The following is an 11,811-nucleotide window of genomic DNA, read 5'->3' on the forward strand; positions in this document are numbered from 1 at the left end:
GACCCCCCAAGGGAGACCCGCTCCGCACTCCAGGCAGCCACCCACCCGGCCCACGGTTGGTCCAGGTAGGAGCAAGGCAGGGGCCCGCCGCCCCCGCCCAGGAGGGGGGAACCCCGGGGAAAAAAGGGCGGCCCACAAGGGATGTTATAAATATGGCCCGACCAGGCTCGGCCATGTTGGAAGTTTGGCGGGGCCCAGCGCCAAAGGGGCAAGGACCAGGACCCACCCCCCAGGGACACGAACACCCCCGGCTCAGGTGTAATATGAACCCCCCCACCGTGCGGAGAGAGCACCGCCGGGCCCAGGGAGCCGGCACCCAAGGGACACGGCCGCCATCGCCAAGGGGCCCGCACCCCCCACCAGGGAAGGGGTAGGGGACAGATGGACCCAGGTCCCACCTTCCTTGTAAAATGTGTGTGCGTGTATGGGTGCTTGAGAGGGTGTTTGTGTGCATGTGTGTGTGTTTATGTTTGAATGTATATATTGAAGGGGGAGGGGTGTGTGTACTAAGGGGGGTGCAGTTAAAATTGGCGAGTAGGGCACTAAGGGGACATCTCCTGATTACTCACAGTGATGTCCCCTCACCCTCCACACCAAGGGGCCCTAAATGTCTAAGGTGCGGTTAAAATTGGCGGGTAGGGTGCCAGGAGGACATCTGCTGCTTGCTTGCAGTGATGTCAAAGCACCCCCCCTACCAAGGACCCTACATGTCTAAGGTGCAAATAAAACCGAAAGAGGGGGGGGCCCACTCCATACGGCAACCATAGGAGGGGGGCCACTCCCAAGTAGCCCCCCCCCAAGGCGCATCGCAGGCTAGACCCCCCCCCCCCCCCCCTCACCCTAATATGAGGTTATATAAGGAAGGGGGTAAGTTGGGGACAGCTGGTAGACTGTCCCCCGGTGGGCAAACAGCCGTCCCCCAGCCCACCCCCAGCAAAGGGGCCAGGGCCACCCAGCCCAGGGGCCCACCCCCGGAGGCGCCGACACCCCAGGCCCGGCACCACCCACCCCACACAGAGAGAGAGGAGCCAGAAAGCGTCGCCCCCCCCCGGAGCAAGCCCAGGCCCCCACCCCCAGACGCCGGCCCTAGAAGAGCTCTGGTCAGGCCTCGACGGGACCGAGGAGGCCAACCGGCCGAGGCAACCACTGATTGCCTCAGCGGAGACCCCGACCCGCTAGCCCCCCCGACCCGTACTAATAATGGGCCCCCCCTCCCCCCCAGAACGCCCCCCCACAGGACAGGGCCGACAAGCCCTCCACCCCACCCCACCCCAGACCCCGCAGCCGAAGCGGGTGACACCCAGAGCGACCGGGGGCCCCGAGAGGGTTGTCCCGTCCCGTCCCAGAGCCAGGGAAGGGCCGATCCCAGCCCCAGGTGCAGATGGGCAGCCCATCCGGCGCCGCTGGGCCCCCCCCACCCGAGCAGGGCCCCCCGCCAACCCCCCCCAGCACAGGCAAAGGGACCACCCCCCCAAGCCAAGCCAGACCACCACCCCACCCCCCCACCACGCACCCCCACACCCAAGCCCAGAGGACCACGCAGCGCCCCAGCCCGCCCCACCCAGGCACCGGACCCGACCCCCCGACCAACGGAGCCCCCCACCGCCCCCGCCAGGCACCGGAAGCCCCGACCCCCACCCCAAACCACGGCAGAAGGGCAAGGAGCAGCGACGACCAAGCCCTCCACCCCCTAAGTCATGGAGTCAACCACAGGAGACCAGAGAGACTGAATTCTTTCAAAGTTACTTGAGCTTTGGGCTGACATTTTTTCCAAGCTGATATGATCAAACAGCAGATTTCTGTGTTGACTTATGTTTATATTTTTCTTGTTTTTCCAATTTATTAAAATAGTTTTTTTGGCAATACAAAGAGTTATGAAAATGATAGATGCTAATCCTTCTTCTATATCGATGGCACTCATGTCACCAAGCACACAAAGTGACGGTGAGGCAGTGATTGAAACCTTAAGCCAGACTGATAAATCGGCACATACCTGCTGCCAGAGAGCCTGGACAGGAGTGCAGAACCACAGTGCGTGCATGTAGCTGTCGGGTAGATTATTATCACAGTGCTCGCAAATGTCTGAGTTACTGAGACCCATCTTGAACATCCTCTGTCCAGTGTAGTAAATTCTGTGAAGAGTTTTGAGATGGATTAGCTGCAGATTTGGACTTTTTGTCAGTTTAAAGGTGTTTAGACAAAGTTCTGACCAGAAGCTTTCATCTGTGCTGATGCTCAAATCTGCATCCCATTTTTTTGTTGGAAGGGCAATATTGTTATCTAAATTACATAAAAGTTTGTATATTTTGGAGAGAGTTCTATTCATTGAAAAATTAATCAGAGTGGTAACTACATCTGGTAGCTTTAAATCGTCGTCTTTAATTTTATACTTTTTAGTAATACTTGATTTAAAATCTAGCCACAGGGGTTGCAAGCCAGTAACTTCTGTGCCGGTCCCAAGCCCGGATAAATAGAGAGGGTTGCGTCAGGAAGGGCATCCGGCGTAAAAATTGCCAAAATAACCATGCGAATCATCCACAACACTTTAGACATACCGGATCGGTCGAGGCCCGGGTTAACAACGACCGCCACCGATGCTGTTAACCTACAGGGTGTCGGTGGAAATTTGACTACTGTTGGTGGAAGAAAGAGGGGAGGCAGAAGGGTCCGTTGCCAGAGAGAGAAGGGAAAAGGCAGGAACATAGGTTTGAGAATAGGGACTCTTAACGTTGGCACAATGACAGGGAAAGGCAGAGAGCTGGCAGACATGATGGAGAGAAGGAAGGTAGATGTACTGTGTGTGCAGGAGACAAGGTGGAAGGGCAGGTAGGTGTGATTCTGAAGGGGGAGTTTGTAAACAGTGTTCTAGAGGTGAAAAGAGTCTCAGACAGGATGATGAGCCTAAAGTTGGAAATTGAAGGGGTGATGGTGAATGTAGTCAGTGGGTATGCGCCACAGGTTGGCTGTGAGTTAGAAGTGAAGGAGAGATTCTGGAATGAGTTGGATGAGGTCATAGAGAGTATCCCCAGAGGAGAGAGAGTTGTTATTGGAGCAGACTTTAATGGGCATGTTGGTGAGGGCAACAGAGGTGATGAGGAGGTGATGGGCAGGTTTGGTGTGAAGGAAAGGAATCTGGAGGGACAGATGGTGGTGGACTTTGCGAAGAGGATGGAAATGGCTGTAGTCAACACTTACTTCCAGAAGAGAGAGGAACATAGAGTGACATACAGAAGTGGAGGTAGGAGTACTCAGGTGGACTACATCCTATGTAGACGAGGTCATTTGAGAGAGGTTAATGACTGCAAAGTGGTGGTAGGAGAGAGTGTAGCCAGACAGCACCGCATGGTGGTGTGTAAGATGACTCTGGAGGTCAGGAAGAAGAAGATAGGGAAAACAGAAAAGAAGACCAAGTGGTGGAAGCTACAGAATGAAGAAACTTGTGAGGAATTTAGGCAGAAGTTGAGGCAGGTCCTGGGTGGTCAGGATGAGCTTCCAGAGGACTGGGAAACTACAGCAGAGATTATCAGGGAAACAGGTAGGAAGGTGCTAGGTGTGTCATCTGGAAAGAGGAAAGACGGTAAAGAGACTTGGTGGTGGAATGAGGAAGTACAGGAATGTGTCCAGAGGAAGAGGTTGGCTAAAAGGAAGTGGGATGTAGAAAGGACTGAGGAAGGTAGACAGGAGTACAAGGAAGCGCAGCGTAGAGTGAAGAGAGAGGTGGCAAAGGCCAAACAGAAAGCTTACGATGAGCTTTATGACAGGTTAGACACAAAGGAAGGAGAGAAGGACTTGTACAGGCTAGCCAGACAGAGAGACATAGATGGGAAGGACGTGCAACAGATAAGGGTGATTAAGGACAGAGATGGAAAGGTGCTAACAACCCAAGAGAGTGTACAGAAAAGATGGAAGGAGTATTTTGAGGAGCTGATGAACGTGGAAAATGACAGGGAAAGAAGGGAGGAAGATGTGGTTGTTGTGGAGCAGGAAGTAGCAGAGATTGGAAAGGATGAGGTTAGGAAGGCTCTGAAAAGGATGAAGAGCGGAAAGGCCGTTGGTCCTGATGACGTACCTGTGGAGGTATGGAAGTGCTTAGGAGAGACAGCAGTGGAATTTCTAACGAGGTTGTTCAATAGGATTTTAGAGAGTGAGAAGATGCCTGAGGAATGGAGGAGAAGCGTTCTGGTCCCGATCTTTAAGAACAAGGGTGACATGCAGAACTGCAGCAACTATAGAGGAATAAAGTTGATGAGCCACACAATGAAGCTGTGGGAAAGAGTAGTGGAAGCCAGGCTTAGGAAGAAGGTGGAGATTTGTGAGCAGCAGTATGGTTTCATGCCCCGTAAGAGCACCACTGATGCCATTTTTGCTTTGAGAATGTTGATGGAAAAGTACAGAGATGGTCAGAAGGAGCTGCATTGTGTGTTCGTAGATTTAGAGAAGGCGTATGACAGGGTGCCGAGGGAGGAGCTGTGGTACTGTATGAGATTGTCTGGAGTGGCAGAGAAGTATGTCAGAGTAGTTCAGGACATGTATGAGAGAAGTATGACGGTGGTGAGATGTGCTGTAGGTCAGACAGAGGAGTTCAAGGTGGAGGTGGGACTACACCAAGGATCAGCTTTGAGTCCTTTTTTGTTTGCTATGCTGATGGACAGGCTGACAGACGAGGTAAGACAGGAATCTCCCTGGACAATGATGTTTGCGGATGACATTGTAATTTGCAGTGAGAGTAGAGAGCAGGTGGAGGAACAGCTAGAGAGGTGGAGGTTTGCTCTGGAAAGAAGAGGCATGAAGGTCAGTCGTAGTAAGACAGAATACATGTGTCTGAACGAGAGGGATCAAGGTAGAAGCGTTAGGTTACAGGGGGCTGAGGTGAAGAAGGTGCAGGAGTTTAAGTACTTGGGGTCAACAGTTCAGTGTGATGGGGATTGTGGAAAAGAGGTGAAGAGGCGAGTGCAGGCAGGTTGGAGCGGGTGGAGGAAAGTGTCAGGAGTGTTGTGTGACAGAAGAGTGCCAGCAAGACTCAAAGGAAAGGTGTACAAGACAGTGGTGAGACCAGCTCTGCTCTATGGGTTAGAGACGGTAGCAGTGAGACAGAGACAAGAGGCGGAGATGGAGGTAGCAGAGATGAAGATGTTGAGGTTCTCCTTAGGAGTGACCAGGTTAGACAGGATAAGGAACGAGTACATCAGAGGGACGGCTCATGTTGCCTGTGTTAGCGACAAAGTCAGAGAAGCCAGACTGAGATGGTTTGGACATGTTCAGAGGAGGGATAGTGGATATATTGGTAGAAGGATGTTGGAGATGGAGCTGCCTGGCCGGAGGGCAAGAGGACGGCCAAAGAGGAGATATATGGATGTCTTAACAGAGGACATGAAGTTGGCTAACGTTAGGGTAGAAGATGTTCATGATAGAGTGAGGTGGAAAAGGATGATTCGCTGTGGCGACCCCTGATGGGAAAAGCCGAAAGAGAAAGAAGTAATACTTGATTTAAGTTGCTGATATTCCAAGAAGTTATTTATTCCATGTTTGTCTTGAAGTTCCTGGGGGGTTATGAATCTTCTATCAATAATTACGTGCTCTAGTTGTTTTATGCCCCCTGCTTGCCAAGCTGGGAAGTGAATCATTTTTTTTAACAAAAAAATAGATGCAGTATTTTTGAAGTTTCCTTTCAGGTGGGCGCTTCCTCAGTGCTCTCAGGTTAGTGAACGTGAAAAGACTTTTGTCATCGGTCTATTTTTATCCAACTATATTTTGGTCAATGCTCAGTGCCCTCACACTTTGAAGAAAGGTTCCCACAGGTGGACCGAAAATGTAAAAATGCACACAAGCGTCATCTGAGGAAGAATAATGTCATCAGTGTTTAGCTATTTTTATATCTTTCAGTGCATCTTCCAAACTCTTCTGTGACACACACTACAACACCCTTTTTTTTTTTTTACCAAACTGACATTTTTTTAAAGAAATAAAAAGACTAAATCCTTTTTTGTATTTTGATTAATATTTCCAGCTGTAGTTTCATTGAGTAATATCTATGTTTTTCATATGTTTGTGAGAAGGACAATAATGTTATATTAAAATGTTGGTTAAGGGTTAGTTAAGGGTTGCTCACTTTGTGAATGATCATTTTCTTGTCTTTTCTCTAAATGAATCAAATCTGTTCACAGGTGCTGCCACATAATAACGCTGCAGCTATCATCCTATCACACAGGTCTGGATTGTTTGCTATTCTATGTGTAGTTTTATCCTAAACTGTCCTGCTTTGTTTTCCCTTTCTGCAGTAATCATGCCATCATACCAACACCATAATGTCTCCCTCTAAATGCAAAATTACACATTGAGATCATCGTTTTATTTCTGAAGTATGCAGGAGTCATAAAACACATTTACTGGTAAAAAAAAAAAAGTTTTTTTTTAATCTGCAGTAACAGGGGATCTGAGTAACTTGCTCATCATTGCTCTGCACACTCAATGACAAAATGCAGAAGAGCAAACGCAGGCTTGCAGATTCCTCTGGTCAGCAGATGGGTGTGAATGAGGGATTAGTACTGCGGTCGATGCAGCACAGCTCTGACTGGAGTCACGCCAACTTTCAGCAGGAAGTACTTCAAAGCAGACCGCTACTCTCCTCTCCTCTTCAAGCTCGGTGGGTCTGATGTGATTTGGACTCTTCCACTGAGAGCATACATTTCAATGGTTCTGGGAGGAACGACAGCTCTTACACGTGTTTCTGGAATGTGTGATAAGAGCTGAACATGAGATCCTTTCTGGGTTGGAGAAGGAAAACAACCGAAAGCCAAAAAACATGACCAGCCAGGGGCTGAGCTACATGGGGGGCAAGGTGGGCAGCTGGCCTCCCCCAGCAAAAAGCTTTGGCCTCCCAACTGGCCCCTAATTTTTGAGTTAATAGTAGACTTACTGGCAAAGAAAAAAAAAAAATGTCAACAAAAGCTTCTTTAAAAAGTGCAAAAATATTAAAAGCAACATTTTAAAATAAAATGTAAAAATAAAAATGAAACTGTTAGAAATACCTATTTTGAATCCTGTCATTTGTAATGGCCTCATTCTGATCCATAAACAGTTCTTAGGGCTTTTGGTATTCCTTATATATGTCATTCTAATTATGTTCATGAGTTTACATTGCTTTATTTTTTTCTGGTTTTGTGTGCACCCCAAAGTTAAAGTCCCACTAGTCTCAGTCACACACCTGGGTAGGAAAAATCTGTTCTCTGTATCCACCCCCCACCCCCGGGGCAGTACACAGGAATCATTTGGTGGTTTAACTCCCCAATCCTACCCTTTAATGCTGTGTGTCAAGCATGGAAGCACTGGGTCCAATCCTGACTATGGATTTAAACACTCGACCTCCTTGTCTAATGGCAGACACTCTGCCACTAGGCCACTGGGTTGCACGCTGGCACAGTGGTTGGCCTCACAGCAAGAAGGCCAGATCAAGTTTGCATGTTCTCCCCGTGCATGCGTGGGTTTTCTCTGACTCTGGCTTCCTCCCACCGTCCAAAAATATTCTTCTTTGGTTAATTGGTTACTGTAAATTGTCCCTAGGTGTGAATGTTAGTTAGTGTGTATGAGTGTGTGATTGTGGCCCTGCGACAGACTGGCAACCTGTCCAGGGTGTCCCCTGCCTTCACCCACGTGTGGCCGGAATAGGCTCCAGCAGCCCTGTGACCCCGCAAGGGACAAAACAGGTTTAGAAGATGAATGAATAAATGAAACCATACATGACAGCAAAAACCCACCAAAATAATTAGCAAATAATTGAGGAAGTAATTGCAGATTAGCCACATTTACTTTATAGCTAACAGACCTTAACTATTTTGTCTTTTTTTTAAGTGTTTTGCAATCTAAAGGAACACACATGTATAGAATGAACAGACTGTAATCCAAACAATAGTTGTTAAAGGCTCAGGATGCTGCTATAAAAAGTCTCCAGACAATTTGGAATGATTCATTGTGCCGCATGTGGGGGATTTTTCACCCCGTGCTGCGTTGTTACATTGTGTAAACTCCCTACTGGAAAAAAAAGAGAGACCACAACCTCAACTATTTAGATATTCTCACAGGGACTTACTTTAACATATCTTTGTTTACCTTTTAAAAATATAAATTAGATCATCATGAAGGTTTAAAAAGTTCACTGAACAAACAAGAGTTGATGCCTTTTTTTTTTCAAACCTGTTCAAACCTTAATACTAAAAACTGCAATTAAAATTTTACATTAGTTAGCAATGATTCTTAGATACTTCATTAGTTTACATTTAGCCATAATACAGAGTTTTTCCAACACGAAAGACAGCTTAAAACTTTTGCTATGGACAATAAGATGACCCCAAATCTTACATGCCTCTGTGTGTATTTTTTATTCTTTTGAACCAATTTGAGTTATATTTGCAGTTTTTTGGATTGTACTGCATAAAAATAACGTGTTCCTGATTTTGAAATTACCAACAGATAAACAAACATTCCACTTTATGGTTAACTAACAGAAACAAACCTATCATAGGCTGAAAATGTTGCTGTAACTTGTATAAAATTTAGCTAAATTCACATGAATTCCTCCGCTAAATCCTTTTTGGGCTAGATTTATTTATAGTGTTATTATTCACTGGTAGTGATTGGGATCCTGAAGCTGCAAAGCACCCCCTGACCATTACACTACCACCACCATGTTTGAATTTTAATCTAGTTTTGCTCCACGTGTAACTGAACGCACTCCAATAGCTTACAGGATGTGCGCAGAAACGTTTTTTTGGTTTATCAAAATTTTGGTCTAACGTCTCAGAAATCTGAGGGTTTTTGCTAAGTCAACAAGCCCGTTTGAATCCAGACAACCTTAACTGAGGCAGGTAAGTCAATTGGAGGAGTGGTGGCTGTTTGAATACATTTGTTCAGTCTGATCTTCCAGAGAAAGTTTATTTCTGATGCTATTTATCTGCATTTGAGCATGAAGACTCCAATACTAGATCGTGGAAATGCCAACCCTTTAAATGTGTTATGTAATATCCCTCTGAAGTGTGTAACCTCTTTTTGGTTGGCTTGAACATCCATGAGATGACTTGCCATTTTTCAGATTTAGTAGAGTGCTAAGTATCTCCTCAACCATATAAAATAGCACATTTAGAAAACATATTAATAAAAACATTGGTTGTATGTTTAACTCCCCAGAGGCAATAGGCAGCAAAAAAAAAACAACCTTTTATTGAATTTCTCTTGGTTGCTGTAAGGGATTAGTAACGTGTTGTTGTTTTTTTTTATTGCATGTTCACTTAGTTTCTTCCACATGAATTTCAGAAAAATAAAATCCTCTTCCTGGAAACCCTCTGCAACACTTGCTCAAACCTGCTTCTTTTGAACGCTTGTGCTTTCTGGTTCACTCCATGACTTACACATGCGTCACAACTGAACAAACACAGGAAGTGAGGCAGGGGTCCACTGCTCTGAATATTAAGAGGTATAAGTCTACGATTTTTGCTCCGCTCCTCTCTTGAATTTGAAAAGGATGATCAGCACTAAACCTTAGGGTTGCTAAAACCAGTGGCTTACAATTATGCCCCATATCCTTAGTTTCTATTTCTCTTTTTATTTCTTCTTTTTAAGAGAAAATGAGTTCAGAGGCTGACAGTAAGTGTATTTGCGGTTTTTAGTGTGAAAACTTTTATAGCATGCAATGCTTAACCAAAAATATGACATGATCTGCTCAGAAAGGTGGACATGAACTTTCAAATCCTGTCTTTAAGACTGAGCAGCCTCTGATGATGTGACAGTCATTCATTCAGTGCCTTTTGGACGCCATAGTAACTCCAGTCATCCCAGTCACAAACTGGATGTATCATTAACTCCATCGTCTATTTTCAAGCACAGTCTTGCTCCTTCAAAGCGGAAGTCTGTGAATGTGCATGACCTTTCAGTAGATCACCATCTGGTAGTGCACGCACACACACAATGGTTACGTTTGACTGTTTTAACAGTTTTGGTTTTTTTTAAAAGCAAGAAATTTGCGTGATTCTGGGCTTCTGTCTTTTAAGGCTAGAGATTATTAGTAAAAAATAAAAATAGCAGAAGATGGAGTTGTGCTGTTTCAAAAAAGACAAGCGCTTACATGTCTGTCAATTCTTGCAGCCAACTCCTTCATTTGGCCCCTCATTCTGGGAAATGCGAGTCTTTTAAATTCCAGGCCCTGTGGTGCACAATAAGACTTTCTGTTTAAGATGTAAAGACATGATGAAGTCATGAAGGTTGCCATGAGAGGTCCCCAAATGTCACAGAATGCATTATGGAGTAGAGTCTGCAAGTGCAAATGTGCTGAGAGTTTTAGGTTAAAGTTCCCCTCCGATCATCTTTTGATCTATTTTCAAAGGATTCACAGTAGAATTTTAATTATGATTATTAAGACAAAATTTTAAAAAAGCTGTGTTGTTTTCTTGGACATAGTTTCTGCAGACATCATCAGAAATTTGCCTCTCAGTTGTGGGCGGGACTATTGGTGTGGAGTAAGCTTTCCCTCATTTCCCATCATCCCTTCGTTTACACACTCTCCCGCTAGCTTACAGCCCCTCACAACCACGACCTCAGAGCTCAGATGAGGAAAACGAAGACGTACATGCAGAGGCGGTCCTGGCTGGTTTGACGCTCTGGGCAAAACACTTGACCACACCACATCACCCCACCCTCATCCCCCTTTTCAGCCCCACCCTTAATAACTCAAAGCCTGCATATTTACAAAAACAAGAACATAAATATGTAATTCATTTTACTTTATTAATCATATTAAGTTTAGTATACTGTTATAATTGAATTCACAATTAAGATGTAGTATGTCAGTTAGTTCACACTAAACACTCATCAGTTTGTGTTTTCTTTTTGAAGTCTGGCTGGTTCTGGTCAAATTTGCCACATTCTTCTGTTTTTTTCACGAGCTGAATCCAACCCTGACACGAATTATGAATGTACATCAATAAAAACTGCATGACTTATTCTTCTGTTTTTGTGATGAAGTGTCACATAAAGCTGAACAAAAAAAGGAAAACGATTGTACATTGCATCTGAAGCATTAACTATACAAGAGAACGGCAGAAGAGCCTAGAGAAAATCCACCACTAAACCAATTAAAAAGACTAGTTTAATTAAGCGCAAAGCTTCATTACCCATGTGGTAATTGTTGTTCAAATTTTACTGCTCAAACAGTACATTTGGTTGTATTTGGTGCCTAGCGAGAGTTAATGGACACCGCCTGCATTGGAGTGTTTTTCTTTCTCTTTTCTTCTTTTCTTTCTAAACTGGACACCTGATGTTTCCACTGACCTTTTGTTCATTTTCCACAACCTTGAATAGACTTTTCTGTCTGTCAAACACCCAGAGTTAAGATGAGTGAGATGATGGAAACAAATTCACTTTGATGCAGACTATTTTTTCTTTTCACTTTTCCAAAAATCCAGTAAACCCAATAAAGTATAAGAATTTTTGTGAACGACAACTATTTTTTATTAGGAGGCTGCAGTTAGTTTGTTGTGGGATCTGGAATCATAACCCGTGAGTCTAAGCCCCTCCCCTGCATCTCTATCTGCTTTTCCTCTACTTGTTCACATCCTTTGCATCTGCGAGTTGGTTTAAATACTGTCATTGCAGCAGCAAGTTGACACGATAGTAGGGCGCTCTATAGCTCAAATATCATTAACATTTCACAGAACTTGGCGGTTTTAGTCTTGAAAAACTTTTTTTGGGGGGGGCACTCCTGCACCCTCTACAAGATTGCGCCCTGGGCGATCGCCCACATTGCCCATATGAAAAATTACCACT

The sequence above is a fragment of the Oryzias latipes genome, chromosome 9 (genome assembly GCF_053564925.1).
Source record: "Oryzias latipes strain Hd-rR chromosome 9, Olatipes_Hd-rR_3.1".
Classification (NCBI taxonomy): Eukaryota; Metazoa; Chordata; class Actinopteri; order Beloniformes; family Adrianichthyidae; genus Oryzias; species Oryzias latipes.